The 16,747-nt window shown below is 36.7% G+C and overlaps 1 pseudogene; it reads left to right on the forward strand.

Moving 5' to 3' along the window:
- The first annotated feature begins 1,587 nt into the window (after window positions 1–1,587).
- The window catches only part of LOC129551719 (uncharacterized), a 33,260-nt pseudogene continuing 18,100 nt past the window's right edge, over window positions 1,588–16,747 (forward strand).

The following is a 16,747-nucleotide window of genomic DNA, read 5'->3' on the forward strand; positions in this document are numbered from 1 at the left end:
TTAGGTGAATCTAGGGACTCCCCTGGAGGTCCAGTGGTTAAGATTTCATGCTTTCATTGCAGGGGGCACGGGTTCAATCCCAAGTCAGGGAACTAAGATCCCATAAGCCATGGGATGACCAAAACATATAAATATATACATACATTTTAAAAATACTAAGTATTGTTACCAGATTTCTAAATGCAGTTATCTTCCTACTATATTACAATCTTGGTATCTGCTTGATTTCTCTGGTTCTACTTGTACTCCTGTGTCCCTCTGTTCCTAAGCATGGGAGCCATACTTCTTAACCCTCTTTGGGTTCCTCACCTTTTCTCTAATCCTGTCTTCCCTTGTGTCATCATTTGACCCTTCCAATCCCCTGGTTCTATGTGAGGCCCAACGACTAGTATTAGAGACTGATATTCCGTCCTGTCTTACCGAATTTGATGTATACAATATGTATTCTGAATACTGTATGTATACTGAATTTTAGGTATAGAATAATTTATGAGATATAATTATTTTCTAAAAATAAATTGTTATTTTTTCTTAATATAGCTGCTTATCATTAAAACTTAAAAAGTAACAAAATTAAAAATAATCCCCAAACCTACAAATATCTCTGCCATCATGTTTAGTTTTTCTATACATATGTATTTTATTCCTTCCATTATAAGGTATTATGATGTCAACACTATTCTGTAATTTTTTTCCACTTAATACATCAGACACCTCTATGTCCCTAAATATTATTCTCTAAATATTTAGAGAAGTCTCAGTTTATTAAATATTATTAATGGCTCCACAGTAATTAATTGTATGAATTTGTTTAACCACCTCTGTATTGTTGACTAATTAGGCTATTTCCAATTTTTATCTTTTATAAATATGTCCTTCAAATATTCTTCAAACAAATCTTTGAGCATTCTTATCATGTTCTTACCTAAGAGTGAAATATACATCAAATGACATAAGAAGGTTTAAGTGTTTTCACCTAAAGTGTCAAATTGGGTGGAAATTTTCCTTCAAATTTGTTAATTTTTGGTTAGTGGTAGTTGACAAGCCATGGACATCCTTCATCCAGGTTGGTTTCTCACTATAGCGGTCCTTCATTGCATATCTGTGAAATGAAAAACCAGAGTAAGCCTGGCAATTGGTGGTGATTAGTCAGCACTTTGACCGCTTCTGTTAACTAGCTTTGAATAATCCTGAAATTCAGTTCCACTGACCTTGAGTGAATGCCACATAGAACTAAGCACAATGTGGAGGCTATAAAAACAAACTGCTTCCTTGAAAGTGTTTGTAATTTAGTATTCACACATAATTATTATATAATACAAAATGTGATAAGTCGTTAAGAAAATGAGAGCTGTGGGAAGATTTCTGAGTGGGTTGTCTGGGAAGATTACATAAAGAAAATTACATTTAATCTAGCTCTGATGAAAATAAGGTCAGACTTGGTCTAGTGTGGGCAGAAGGGCACCTTGGATATGGAGACACATGAAGCGAAACACTAAAGGGCAACAAAGTATCTAAAATTCATTTGGGAAAAAAAAGACAGCAATCAAGGTGTCTCCTGAGTAGAGTTAATACAAGACAAATCTAATGGGAGATAAACTGGGGAAGCAGACTGGTATCAACCTTAAACATTTTACTGACGAGTGGAAATTAGTTGGAAGGAAATGGGGAGCTGATGAAGGGGAGAGAAATACTGCAGGAAGATCACTGTGTCAGCAGTGTGGATCAAAGCAGCTTTCGGCATTTGTAATCATTACAGCAGCCCTTGTGAGCAGTAACAGAAAACGGGCAGAAGAGAGGCAGACAGTGAGACAAAAAAAAAATTTATAGCTAAGACTCTTCAATATATGTAGGACAAAATAAAGCAAGCAAGAGTGAATACTGGCAAATTTTAAAAGCTGGATTTATAGTCTGTAATCCCTCCCATCCAAATTTTTCCTAAATAAATATTCAATTAATTGACCTGTTTATTTGGCTTTATTTGAAAAGCATCAGCACCACCTGGTGACAGTAACTCAGATTACCCCAACTGTCCTGAATTATACCTTTCTTTTTTTGAAAAAATTTCAAACATATAGAAAGTTGAAAGAATACTAAAATAAACACCCCTATACCACCCTATATGATCATCTGTATTTACCAGTTGTTAATGCTTTGCCTGCCTTTAGTTCTTTCTATATGTGTGTGTGTGTGTATATATATCTGCAAAGTCATTTGATAGTAAACTATAGACACTGAAACACTTCAAAATTTTCTGCATGAAGTTCCTAAGAAAAGAGTATCCTCTACTTAAACACAATACCATCACCTTACCTGAAAAATTAACAATAATTTTACATCATCATATTATTATTGCTATTCAAATTTCATTAAAAATGTTTTGAAGTTTGCATTTTTTAATCTACAAGATTTGTTTTGCATTTGATTATGTTTCCGAGGACTCTCTTAATTTAGAACAATTTTCGCTACTTTTTTTTTTTTTTACTTCCCATGACATTGCCATTTTTTAAGCATCTAGACCAATTATTTTGTAGAATGTCCCACATTCTGGATTTGCCTTATTATTACCCTCATGATTAGATTCACATTAAATATTTTGGCAAGAATACTTCATAAGTGACTTTGTGTGTTTTTTATTGCATCACTTCAGGAAACACAATATCAGGTTGTCCTATCACTGGTGTTGTTATGTTTGATCAACTGATTAAGTCGTAACTGCAAATATATCATGTGTGGGGTGTTATTTTGAGGCCATGTGAATACCCTGACCTTGGCAAAGTTTTAGCCAAAGGTTTTAACATACAATGACAATCCTTACTTGAATCAGCTTATTGCACTGGGAATTGCAAAATGATGATATTCTACCATTCTTATGACACGCATTACTAAACAGAAACTGATTAATCTAACTATAGATCAAACCAATATAACAAAGGCGAGAATAATTGAGACTCAAGTAGATTTTGACCAAGGACTTTGTACATCCTTAGTGAAATATATTCTAAAGACAAAAGGAACTAAAAAAAAAAAAAAAAAACTTAAACTTTACTTGGTTAATATATTCTTAGTAATTACACAGGTATTGTAATTCTGAAACTTTTTAATATAATTCTAGAATAAAGCAAATAAATATATTCATGAAATTAGGAAACAAGATTTCACTGTAAAAGAGATCCACATATAAAGTATGAAAAAATGCTATAATGTTACAATTGAACTAGAAATATCAACTATTAACTCATGATTTAAGGAAATAAATACTTCTTAGTTCTGTCCACAATTGTATAAACAATGGTATTACAGTAGCAACATCATACTGAGCACCCAGATTTTGCTTTTTCATATGGTTACTAACCATTTGCCTATCTTCTTTGGTGAAGAGCCCCTCAAATCTTTTCCCTCTTTTTACTGGATTGTTTATTTTTTATGATGGAGTTGAAGGACTTCTTTATGTATTCTGAATATGAGTTCATTATCAGATATATGTTTCATGCATATTTCCTCCCATTCTATGGATGTATTATTTACTTTCTCGAGCAGCTTTTAATTATAATGAAGCTCAATTCATATATTTTTCTTCTTTTATAGTTATTGTTCTTCTGTGTCTTGTCCCCCCAAAACTCTGCCTAATGGTAAGTCACAGATGCACTAATATTTTCTTCTAAAAGCTTTAGTTTTGCTTTTATGTATAAATCTATGGTCTATGTAAAATAAAATTTTAGATGTACATCTTTTATTAAATACCATCAAGGGGTTAATCATCTCCAACTCTATGTTTTAGATATTTCACATTTGTTGAATAGCAGGAAACACATGTTAAATGTCAAAATAAAACTTTTAGAAACATAAGTGTTTTTGCTATTTTCTGAACTGTAGTTGACATACAAAATATCAGTTTCAGTTGTACAACATAGCAATTTGACATTTATCTACACTACAAATTGATCACCACAATAAGACTAATAATCATCTATCACCAATCATTACAGTATTTTTGTAATGTACATACATTCTCTGTGCTGTATATTATACCTCATGACTTACTAATTTATAACTGGAAGCTTATACCTCTTAATCTCCCTCATTCACTGACTCCCTTTCCCTCTTTCGATCATCAGTTTGTTCTCTATGAGTCTGTTTCTGCTTTGTTCTGTTCATTTTGATGTTTAGGTTTCATATATAAGTGAAATTGAACTTACTTCACTTCGCCTAATGCCCTGAAGTTCCATCCATGCGGTCGCAAATGGCAAGAAAGATTTCATTTTCTTTTATGACTGAATGGTATTTCATCGCAAGTATATACTTTTTTAATCTGAGTCTCTTTTTAGCAATATGGACATATTAGTCTTGTTTTTTTTTTAATGTATTCAGCCATCCTATGTTTTTTGATGGGAGCATTTAGTTCATTTACATTTAACATAATTATTGATAGGTATATTTACTGCATTTTGTTCACTGTTTTCTAGCTGTTCTGTAGTTTTTCTTTGCTCCTTTCTTCTTCTGTTCTCTTCTATTGTGATTTCATTACTTTCTTTAGTGTTCTTGCATTCTTTGTCTTCCTTTTTTTGGTATATGTATCAGGGTTTGGTATGTGGTTACCGTGAGGGTCATATATAGCAACCTGTGTATACTAGAGTCTATTTTAAGTTGACAGTTGTTTAAATTGCACTTACAGTGCCTCTTACATAGCATATAGTTGGGTCTCGCTTCTTTATCCAATTTGATCATCTCTATATTTTACTTGGAGTGTTCCTAAGTGTCTTATTATGTTATGAAATGTAATTGTTAATCTAGCTTAAGTCCATCATTTCACTATTTTGCTTTCTACTTGTGCTACCCGGTTTTTGTTTCTCCATTTTTCCTTTTGCTTTATTTAGTGAAATATCTTAATTTAAAAAATTTAACTTATTTATCCACTGCTTTTTAGTTATACCTCTTTGCATTAAATATTTGGTGGTCATTACAGAGATTGCAGGCAGGAGGAGAAGGGGACGACAGAGGATGAGATGGTTGGATGGCATCACCGACTCAATGGACATGAGTTTGGGTAAACTCTGAGAGCTGGTGATGGACAGGGAGGCCTGGCGTGCTATGGTCCATGGGGTCACAGAGTCGGACACGACTGAGTGACTGAACTGAACTGAACAGAGATTACAAAATATATCCTTAAATTTTCTCCGTCTGAAAAAGTGAAAGTGAAAGTCACTCAGTTGTGTCTGACTCTTTGTGACCCCATGGACTATATGGTCCATGGAATTCTCCAGGTCAGAATACTGGAGTGGGTAGCTGTTCCTCCAGGGGGATCTTCCCACCCCAGGGATTGAACCCAGGTCTCTCTCATTGCAGGCATATTCTTTACCAGCTGAACCACCAGGGAAGCCCACAGACAATATCACTTTACATAAAACATAGTTTAACTATGCAATCAGCTGGCTCATGAAACCTCTCATCCTTTAGGCTATAGTTGTAATATTAATATGTAATATATTGCATTCAGTTCAGTTCAGTTCAGTTCAGTCGCTCAGTCGTGTCCGACTCTCCGCGACCCCATGAATCACAGCACGCCAGGCCTCCCTGTCCATCACCAACTCCCGGAGTACACTCAAACTCATGTCCACAGAGTCGGTGATGCCATCCAGCCATCTCATTCTCCGTCGTCCCCTTCTCCTCCCGCCCCCAACCTTTCCCAGCATCAGAGTCTTTTCCAGTGAGTCAACTCGTCGCATGAGGTGGCCAAAGCATTGCAGTTTCAGCTTTAGCATCAGTCCTTCCAATGAACATCCAGGATTGATCTCCTTTAGAATGGACTGGTTGGATCTCCTTGCGGTATAAGGGACTCTCAAGAGTCTTCTCCAACACCACAGTTCAAAAGCATCGATTCTTCGGCGATCAGCTTTCTTTACAGTCCAACTCTCACATCCATACATGACCATGGGAAAAACCATTGCCTTGACTAGACGGACCTTGGTTGGCAAAGTAATGTCTCTGCTTTTTAATATACTATCAAGGTTGGTCATAACTTTCCTTCCAAGGAGCAAGCGTCTTTTAATTTCATGGCTGCAATCAGCATCTGCAGTGATTTTGGAGTCCAAAAAAATGAAGTCTGACACTGTTTCCACTGTTTTTCCATCTATTTCCCATGAAGTGATGGGACCAGATGCCATGATCTTTGTTTTCTGAATGTTGAGCTTCAAGCCAACCTCTTCACTCTCCTCTTTCACTTTCATCAAGAGGCTTTTGAGTTCCTCTTCACTTTCTGCCATAAGGGTAGTGTCATCTGCATATCTGAGGTTATTGATATTTCTCCCAGCAATCTTGATTCCAGCTTGTGCTTCTTCCAGCCCAGCACTCCTCATGATGTACTCTGCATATAAGTTAAATAAGCAAGGTGACAATATACAACCTTGACATACACCTTTTCCTATTTGGAACCAGTCTGTTGTTCCATGTCCAGTTCTAACTGTTGCTTCCTGACCTGCATACAGGTTTCTCAAGAGGCAGGTCAGGTGGTCTGGGATTCCCATCTCTTTCAGAATGTTCCACAGTTTATTGTGATCGACACAGTCAAAGGCTTTGGCATAGTCAATGAAGCAGAAATAGATGTTTTTCTGGCACTCTCTTGCTTTCTCCATGATCCAGCGGATGTTGGCAATTTGATCTCTGGTGCCTCTGCCTTTTCTAAAACCTGCTTGAACATCTGGAAGTTCACGGTTTACATACTGCTGAAGCCTGGCTTGGAGAATTTTGAGCATGACTTTACTAGCGTGTGAGATGAGTGCAATTGTGTGGTAGTTTGAGCATTCTTTGGCATTGCCTTTCTTTGGGATTGGAATGAAGACTGACCTCTTCCAGTCCTGTGGCCACTGCTGAGTTTTCCAAATCTGCTGGCATATTGAGTGCAGCACTTTCACAGCATCATCTTTCAAGACTTGAAATAGCTCAACTGGAATTCCATCACCTCCACTTGCTTTGTTAGTAGTGATGCTTTCTAAGGCCCACTTGACTTCACATTCCAAGATGTCTGGCTCTAGGTCAGTGATCATGTTATCGTGACTATCTTGGTCGTGAAGATCTTTTTTGTACAGTTCTTCTGTGTATTCCTGCCACCTCTTCTTAATATCTTCTGCTTCTGTTAGGTCCATACCATTTCTGTTCTTTATCGAGCCCATCTTTGCATGAAATGTTCCCTTAGAATCTCTAATTTTCTTGAAGAGTTCTCTTGTTTTTCCTATTCTGTTGTTTTCCTCTATTTCTTTGCATTGATCCCTGAGGAAGGCTTTCTTATCTCTCCTTGCTATTCTTTGGAACTCTGCATTCAGATGCTTATATCTTTCCTTTTCTCCTTTGCTTTTCGCCTCTCTTCTTTTCACAGCTATTTGTAAGGCCTCCTCAGACAGCCATTTCACTCTTCTGCATTTCTTTTCCATGGGGATGATCTTGGTCCCTGTCTCCTGTGCAATGTCACGAACCTCCGTCCAGAGTTCATCAGGCACTCTATCAATCAGATCTAGTCCCTTAAATCTATTTCTCACTTCCACTGTATAATCATAAGGGATTTGATTGAGGTCATATCTGAATGGTCGAGTGGTTTTCCCTACTTTCTTCAATTTAAGTCTGAATTTGGCAATAAGGAGTTCATGATCTGAGCCACAGTTAGCTCCTGGTCTTGTTTTCGCTAACTGTATACAGCTTCTCCATCTTTGGTTGCAAAGAATATAATCAATCTGATTTCGGTGTTGACCATCTGGTGATGTCCATGTGTAGAGTCTTCTCTTGTGTTGTTGGAAGAGGGTGTTTGCTATGACCAGTGCATTCTCTTGACAAAACTCTATTAGCCTTTGCCCTGCTTCATTCCATGCTCCAAGGCCAAATTTGCCAGTTACTCCAGGTGTTTCTTGACTTCCTACTTTTGCATTCCAGTCCCCTATAATGAAAAGGACATCTTTTTTGGGTGTTAGTTCTAAAAGGTCTTGTAGGTCTTCATAGAACTGATTAATTTCGGCTTTTTCAGCATTACTGGTTGGGGCATAGGCCTGCATTACTATAATATTGAATGGTTTGCCTTGGAAACGAACAGAAATCATTCTGTCATTTTTAAGATTGCATCCAAGGACTGCATTTCGGACTCTTTTGTTGACCATGATGGCTACTCCATTTCTTCTAAGGGTTTCCTGCCCACAGTAGTAGATATAATGGTCATCCGAGTTAAATTCACCCATTCCAGTCCATTTTAATTCACTGATTCCTAGAATGTCGACGTTCACTCTTGCCATCTCCCGTTTGACCACTTCCAATTTGCCTTGATTCATGGACCTAACATTCCATGTTCCTATGCAATATTGCTCTTTACAGCACCGGACCTTGCTTCTATCACTGGTCACATCCACAGCTGGGTATTGGTTTTGCTTTTGCTCCATCCTTTTATTCCTTCTATAGTTATTTCTCCACTGAGCTCCAGTAGCATACTGGGCCCCTACCGACCTGGGGAATTCCTCATTCAGTATCCTATCATTTTGCATATATTATAAACTTCAAAACAGTATTATAACGTTTTCTTTAAATAGTTATATGTACTTTAAATATGTGCATATGTGTACATGTATTGTATATATGTATATTTTAAAATAAGAAAAACAAGCTTCGTATTTATATATATATTAACTTTTCTGATATTACTGTTCCTTTCTGAAATTCTGAGTTTCTTTCTGGCTTTATTCTCCTCAGCTTATAGAACTTCCTCTCACATTTTTGCATTAAGTTTTCAGAGGTTACTATAGAAATTACAATATATATCCTTAACTTTTCTTGATCTACTTTGGCCTGCATGTAAAAAATTATATTTTATGTTCATTTCTTAAGAACATTTTCACCAGATAGAGAAGTCTAGTCTGACAGTTTTTTCTTTTACTCCTTAAAAAATTTTGATCTAGACTTTTGCTTCCAGTCAAAATTTCATTAAAAGGATAAGATTTACTCTTCTGCCTTAACAACAACAAAATACCTATACAAAATACATCAAACAACAGTTTTCAAGGCACAGGATATTAGAAAACAAAGAACAGTAGTCCCTAACAAGCAGAAAACAACAAGGGAAACTAAGGAAAAAAGGCTGAACCCAGCAGTCTTCCTAAATTGAGGAGATGTAGCTGAGAGTATGAAGAGGCCACGGCAGCTAGAGTTCAAAGGATGAAAGACTGGAGAAGAGAATGCTGCACCGAGAAAGAGCCTCAGAGACTGCATCGAGGGTTCCCATCATTATTCAGTATATGTGTGTAAGGAAACTACCTGAAGCCATGGAAAGAACTATCGGAAAGGATTACAGAGAAAAAAACGCTTGGAACTTTCAGACCTGGCAACAGTGACTGTTCCCACTAGCCAGACTGTAAAAATTTCATAATTCAGGGGCATAAATCAGGAAGGTATTGCCTCAGAAGTGGGGAATAATTAGCTCTAGACCGAGCACTGCTCTGACCCACTTAGTAAATCATAAGACCAAGGCTCAAAAGAATCAAATTTTTTCCAAGTAACTTAACTGCATCTGAGAGAAAAGCTCAAGATAGTTTATAGGAATACAAAAATATCTTAACACGCAGCAAAGAAAAGTTGACAATGTCTGGTATCCAATCAGAGATTACCAGGCATGCACAGAACAGGAAAACATAACACACAAAAAGGAAGATAATCAATCATTAGAAAAAGATGCAGAACTGACAAAGATGTTATAATCAGCATAGAAAGACATTCAGACAGTTTTTACAACTGAATTTCATGTGTTCAAAAAGTTGAGTAAATACTTAGAAATTTATAAAAGAACCAAATCACTGTGATGAGATTTCAATGAATGGGATTAATGGCAGATTTGGCATTGTGGAAAAAAGATTAATGCATTTGAAGGATACACACACACAGTATGTACACATGACTTGGTATATATATATTTATTTCCAGGTGGTGCTAGTGGTAAAGAATCTGCTTGCCAATGCACAAGAAGTAAGAGACACAGGTTTGATCTCTGGGTCGGGAAGATCCCCTGGAGGAGGGCATGGCAACCCACCACAGTATTCTTGCCTGGAGAAACCCATGGACAGAGGAGCCTGGCGGGCTACAATTCATGGGGTCGCAAAGAGTTGGAAATAACTGAATTGACTCAGAACACACACACAAATTTCCTAGCTCTGTCTACAGACAGCCTAAAAGCAGCAAACATACCTAACAGAGATAAGATCTTGATATGTAAACAAATACCATTTGATTTCAGAAGTAGGCAGGAAAAATACAAAATGAACCTGGTGCATCGTATAATCCCCAAAAGTGAGGAAATACTTAAACAAACAAACAAAATACATGAGCCATGTCAAAAGGAGACAGGCTCCCAATAACCAAAGCCTGAAAAATTTAAACTACAAAATAGTGATACTGTTGATTATACACCAGATAAAAAAGAAATATCCATGAGTCCATATTGATGAAAATAAATAAACAAATAGAAGGGACAAATCTTTATAGAAGAATTTCAAGTAATAAGAAGGGGTGGGGGAAATAGGAAATCACCATTAAAATACCATAGTAACAACTGTTTCAAGCAAGATCCATGGATGAATGCTATAATTTGTAGGAAAAACTTTAAGGAGAGACCAAATAAATGTATAGCCTTGAAATACCTATCCCGATATATTTATGAATAATTGTGGTGCATTTTTAATATACATCCATAAATTCTTTGATATTTCTTCAACCAAAAGGTGAACATTAATAGATCTTCTTGAGGGTATGCTGGATTTAGTGATTTGCTTCCACTGAATAGAAATATAGAAAGCATGATCTAAAATTTTCATTGTGTTTTCCAAGGAAAAGGCAAAGCAGGGCAGGGGGAAAAGCTTAGGATTCACTAATTTGAATAATGTCAATACACTCTGATCTATAGGACGTTTAGTACCTTGGGTGATTTTAGGCAGGGGAAATACTGGCTTGGTATATGAGAGTTAGATAAAGGAGATGGTTGGGGGTATGGACCCAGATTGGCTAGAGGGTTTATAAAAAAATGATTTTCATGTGCCTATGAAGGAAATGGCAACCCACTCCAGTGTTCTTGCCTGGAGAATCCCAGGGACGGGGGAGCCTGGTGGGCTGCTGTCTATGGGGTCATACAGAGTCGGACACGACTGAAGTGACTTAGCAGCGGCAGCAGCAGATGAAGGCTGAATTACAGGAGAAATGCAAAGAACTTTGGCCATTCATTTGGCTCTGTGAGTAAGGATGCCAAATAGATGAATACAGAATCTAAGGAAACACAGGACAAAAAATATCACATAAACTCATACTAAAAAATACCTTCTACAAAATATCTTCAGCAGTACTCTTCAAAACTATCTAAGTCATGAAAAACAAAGAAATACCGAGAAGCTGTTATATACTAGAGGAAACCAATGAAATAGAATGGGGTGGTATCCAGAATTGGATCTTGAAACAGAATAAAAATCAATGGAAAAACTGATGAAATCTCAGTAAAATTTCTACTTTAGTAATAATACTGTACTAATGTCAATTTCTTAGTTTGGATAAATGTAAAATGGTTATGTAATATATAAACATTAGGGAGAATTCAGTAAAGGGTATATAGGACCTCTTGACTATCTTTGTAACACTTCTATAAATCTAAGATTCATTCAAAACAGAAACTTTATATACAAATAAGTAAAATAACTTTCTGTTGACTCCACATATGACTCTGTCATAATATTTCTTTCCACCTCTTCTCAGCAAAAATCTCTGGAGAAAATTATCTAATTTTGAATTTTTTTTCTAAAGTATCTGTTGATAGTGTTTTAAACATAAAGAATATTCAAGGATTCTTTAAAAATAATTGTTCAATTTAATAAAATTACCAATTCAAAATTCTATTTGTTCTTCATCTCTTAAGAGTTTTTTATTTAGGTAAAATTTATAGTGAAATGCACATATATATACAATATAATGACTTTTGATGAATGCATACATCCAAGTAATCCACACGTTTAGATACAGAACATTTAAATCACCCAAGAAAGTCCTCTCATGCCCCCCATCCATATACCTCTCAGAATAATTTTTTATTCTCTTAGAATTAATTTTTCTGATTTTTCCCACCATAGTTAATTTTTCCTATTCTAGAACATCATATAAAATATATTACAGTATGAATTATTTCATATTTGACTTCTTTCATCTAGCACAATGTTCTGGCTTCTTCCAACTCATGCATATCACTAGAGTTTATCAGTAGTTTTTTCCATTTTATTGCTTAGTACGTCAAGGTTGTATATTGTCACCTTGCTTTTTTAACTTATATGCAGAGTACATCATGAGGAACGCTGGGCTGGAAGAAGCACAAGCTGGAATCAAGATTGCTGGGAGAAATATCAATAACCTCAGATATGCAGATGACACTACCCTTATGGCAGAAAGTGAAGAGGAACTCAAAAGCCTCTAGATGAAAGTGAAAGAGGAGAGTGAAGAGGTTGGCTTGAAGCTCAACATTCAGAAAACAAAGATCATGGCATCTGGTCCCATCACTTCATGGGAAATAGATGGAAAAACAGTGGAAACAGTGTCAGACTTCATTTTTTTGGACTCCAAAATCACTGCAGATGCTGATTGCAGCCATGAAATTAAAAGACGCTTGCTCCTTGGAAGGAAAGTTATGACCAACCTTGATAGTATATTAAAAAGCAGAGACATTACTTTGCCAACCAAGGTCCGTCTAGTCAAGGCAATGGTTTTTCCCATGGTCATGTATGGATGTGAGAGTTGGACTGTAAAGAAAGCTGATCGCCGAAGAATCGATGCTTTTGAACTGTGGTGTTGGAGAAGACTCTTGAGAGTCCCTTATACTGCAAGGAGATCCAACCAGTCCATTCTAAGGGAGATCGATCCTGGGTGTTCATTGGAAGGACTGATGCTAAAGCTGAAACTGCAATACTTTGGCCACCTCATGCGACGAGTTGACTCACTGGAAAAGACTCTGATGCTGGGAAAGGTTGGGGGCGGGAGGAGAAGGGGACGACAGAGAATGAGATGGCTGGATGGCATCACCGACTCTGTGGACATGAGTTTGTGTACTCCGGGAGTTGGTGATGGACAGGGAGGCCTGGCGTGCTGTGATTCATGGGGTCGCGGAGAGTCAGACACGACTGAGCGACTGAACTGAACTGAATGTTCCATTTTATAAATAGAACACAACTTGTTTATTCAATAAATATTGATGGACATTTGGATTATTTCCAGTTTTTAGCTATTGTGAGTCAGTTCAGTTCAGTTCAGTTCAATCGTTCAGTCGTGTCTGACTCTCTGTGACCCCATGAACTGCAGCACACCTGGCCTCCCTGTCCATCACCAACTCCCGGAGTCCACCCAAACACAAGTCCACTGAGTCGGTGATGCCATCCAACCAGCTCATCCTCTGTCCGACCCCTTGTCCTCCTGCCCTCAATCTTTCCCAGCATCAGGGTCTTTTCCAATGAGTCAGCTCTTTGCATCAGGTGGCCAAAGTATTGGAGTTTCAGCTTCAACATCAGTCCTATCAATGAACACCCAGGACTGATCTCTTTTAGGATGGACTGGTTGGATCTCCTTGCAGTCCAAGAGACTCTCAAGAGTCTTCTCCAACGCCACAGCTCAAAACCATCAATTATTTGGCGCTCAGCTTTCTTTACAGTCCAACTCTCACATCCATACATGACCACTGTGAGTGAAAATGCAATAAGCTTTCATGTTTAAACTGTTTTACATACTTTTTTTTTCATTTTGGAGCTTAAGTAACTAAAATTGGAATTGTTTTGTTTTATAAGAAACCGTCAAAATTTTCCAAAAGTGTTGTGCCATTTTATAATCCCAGGAGTTACACATCCTGGCTAATATTTGGTCTTTTCAGTCTTTTTAATTTTCATTATTATGGTAGGTTTACAGTGTTTTTTTCATCATGGTTTTACTTTTTCTTCTCGTTGCTGATTAGTCATATTAAGTACTTCATGCATTTACTGGGCATTCATATATTTTCTTTTGAGAAGTATCTGTTCAAGTCATTTGCCCATTTTTTTATTGTTTGCATTTATTATTAGGATTTTCTTAATTAGTAGGAATATAAGCCACTTCCCATATATATATTTTTTACAAAAGTTTTTGATCTACAGAAAGAAAGAAATCAAAGAGGGCACTAATAGATGGAGAAATATACTGTGTTCGTGGATTGGAAGAATCAATATTTTGAAAATGAGTATACTACCCAAACTACTCTATAGATTCAATGCAATCCCTATCAAGTTACCAACGATATTTTTCACAGAGCTATAACAAATAATTTCACAATTTGTATGGAAATAAAAAAACCTTGAATAGCCAAAGCAATCTTGAGAAAGAAGAATGGAACTGGAGGAATCAACCTGCCGGACTTCAGGTTCTACTACAAAGCCACAGTCATCAAGACAGTATAGTACTGGCATAAAGACAGAAATATAGATCAATGGAACAAAATAGAAGCCCAGAGATAAATCCATGCACCTATGGACAACTTATCTTTGACAAAGGAGGCAAGAATATTCAATGGAGAAAAGACAATCTCTTTAATAAGTAGTGCTGGGAAAACTGGTCAACCACTTGTAAAAGAATTAAATTAGAACACTTTCTAACACCATACACAAAAATAAACTCAAAATGGATTAAAGATCTAAATGCAAGACCAGAAACTATAAAACTCCTAGAGGAGAACATAGGCAAAACACTCTCTGACATAAATCTAGCAGGATCCTCCATGAACCACCTCCCAGAATATTGGAAATAAAAGCAAAAATAAACAAATGGGACATAATTAAAATTAAAAGCTTCTGCACAGCAAAAGAAACTATAAGCAAGTGAAAAGACAGCCTTCAGAATGGGAGAAAATAATAGCAAATGAAGCAACTGACAAAGAATTAATCTCAAAAATATACAAGCAACTCCTGCAGCTCAATTCCAGAAAAACAAAGGACCCAATCAAAACATGGGCCAAAGAACTAAACAGACATTTCTCCAAAGAAGACATACAGATGGCTAACAAACACATGAAAAGATGCTCAACATCATTCATTATTAGAGAACTGCAAATCAAAACCACAGTGAGGTACCATCTCACGCCAGTCAGAATGGCTGCTATCTAAAAGTCTACAAGCAATAAATGCTGGAGAGGGTGTGGAAAAAAGGGAACCCTCTTACACTGTTGGTGGGAATGCAAACTAGTACAACCACTATGGAGAACAGTGTGGAGATTCCTTAAAAACCTGGAAATAGAAGTGCCATACAACCCAGCAATCCCACTGCTGGGCATACACACCAAGGAAACCAGAATTGAAAAAGACACATGTACTCCAATGTTCATCACGGCACTGTTTACAACAGCCAGGACATGGAAGCAACCTAGATGTCCATCTGCAGACGAATGGATAAGAAAGCTGTGATACATATACACAATGGAATATTACTCAGCAGTTAAAAAGAATACATTTGAATCAGTTCTAATGAGGTGGATGAAACTGGAGCCTATTATACAGAGTGATAAGCCAGAAAGAAAAACACCAATACAGTATACTAACGCATATATATGGAATTTAGAAAGATGGTAATGATAACCCTGTATGCGAGACAGCAAAAGAGACACAGGTGTATAGAACAGTCCTTTGGACTCTGTGGGAGAGGGCACAGGTGGGATGATTTGGGAGAATGGCACTGAAACATGTATATTATCAAAAAAAAAAAAAGAAAAATTGAGTCTACAGTGAGAGTTTCCATAGACTCCCTCATTCATTTTCCTTTGTTATTAACATCTTACATAAGAAAATCTTACGGTATTTTCTTAAAATTAATGAATCAATATTATTAATTAAAGTCTATAGTTTACTCAAGTTTCCTTAGGTTTTTATTTTTATCTAATGTACATTTCTGTTCCAGAATCCTATCAAGATATTAATTCCATGTATCCTGTTTCCTTGGGTTCCTCTTGGCTGTGACAGTTTCTCAGACTTCCTTTATTTTAATGATCTTACAGTTTTGAGGAGTACTAGTCAAGTGTTTTGTAGAATGTCCCTCTATTGGAATTTGCTGCTGTGTTTCTCATGATTAGACTGGGAATATGGGCTTCAGGGCTTTAGACTAATAGGGGCTTTAGATTACAGAGATAAAGTGTCATTTTTTCACATTATATCAAAGGTACATATTATCAATATTGTTTGCCACTGTTGATATTGGCCTTGATCACCTCGCTGAAGTAGTGTTGACATGTTTCTCCAGCCTAAAGTCATGGTTTTTTTCTCTATATATACTGTACTCTTTGAAAGGTAATCACCAGGCACAGCTGGGATTTATGTGCCCTCTGTATGGGGGCAGAGTATCTACATAAATTATTTGGAATTTTTCCACAAGGGAGACTTGTCTTTTCTCCTCCATTCATTTCCTCCTTGTTTATTCAATCATTTATTTATATCACCATGGACTCATGATTTTTATACTTAGAGCTATAATCTAACACTATTCATTCATTGCTGCTGACCTTGATCATTTGGCTAAGGTAGTGTTTGAAAGGCTTCCCCACTGATACTTTTTCTCCCTTTCCATAACTCTTAGGAAGAAGGTCACTATATGAAGCTCAAACTTAGGGAACAGGGAGTCATGTTTCACTTCCTTAAGGCTGGAAAAGCTACATAAATTATTTTGAATTCTTTTGTGCTGATAACTTATCTAT

Source organism: Moschus berezovskii, chromosome 1 (genome assembly GCF_049115385.1).
Source record: "Moschus berezovskii isolate FMDL1 chromosome 1, NW_MosBer_1.0, whole genome shotgun sequence".
Taxonomy (NCBI): domain Eukaryota; kingdom Metazoa; phylum Chordata; class Mammalia; order Artiodactyla; family Moschidae; genus Moschus; species Moschus berezovskii.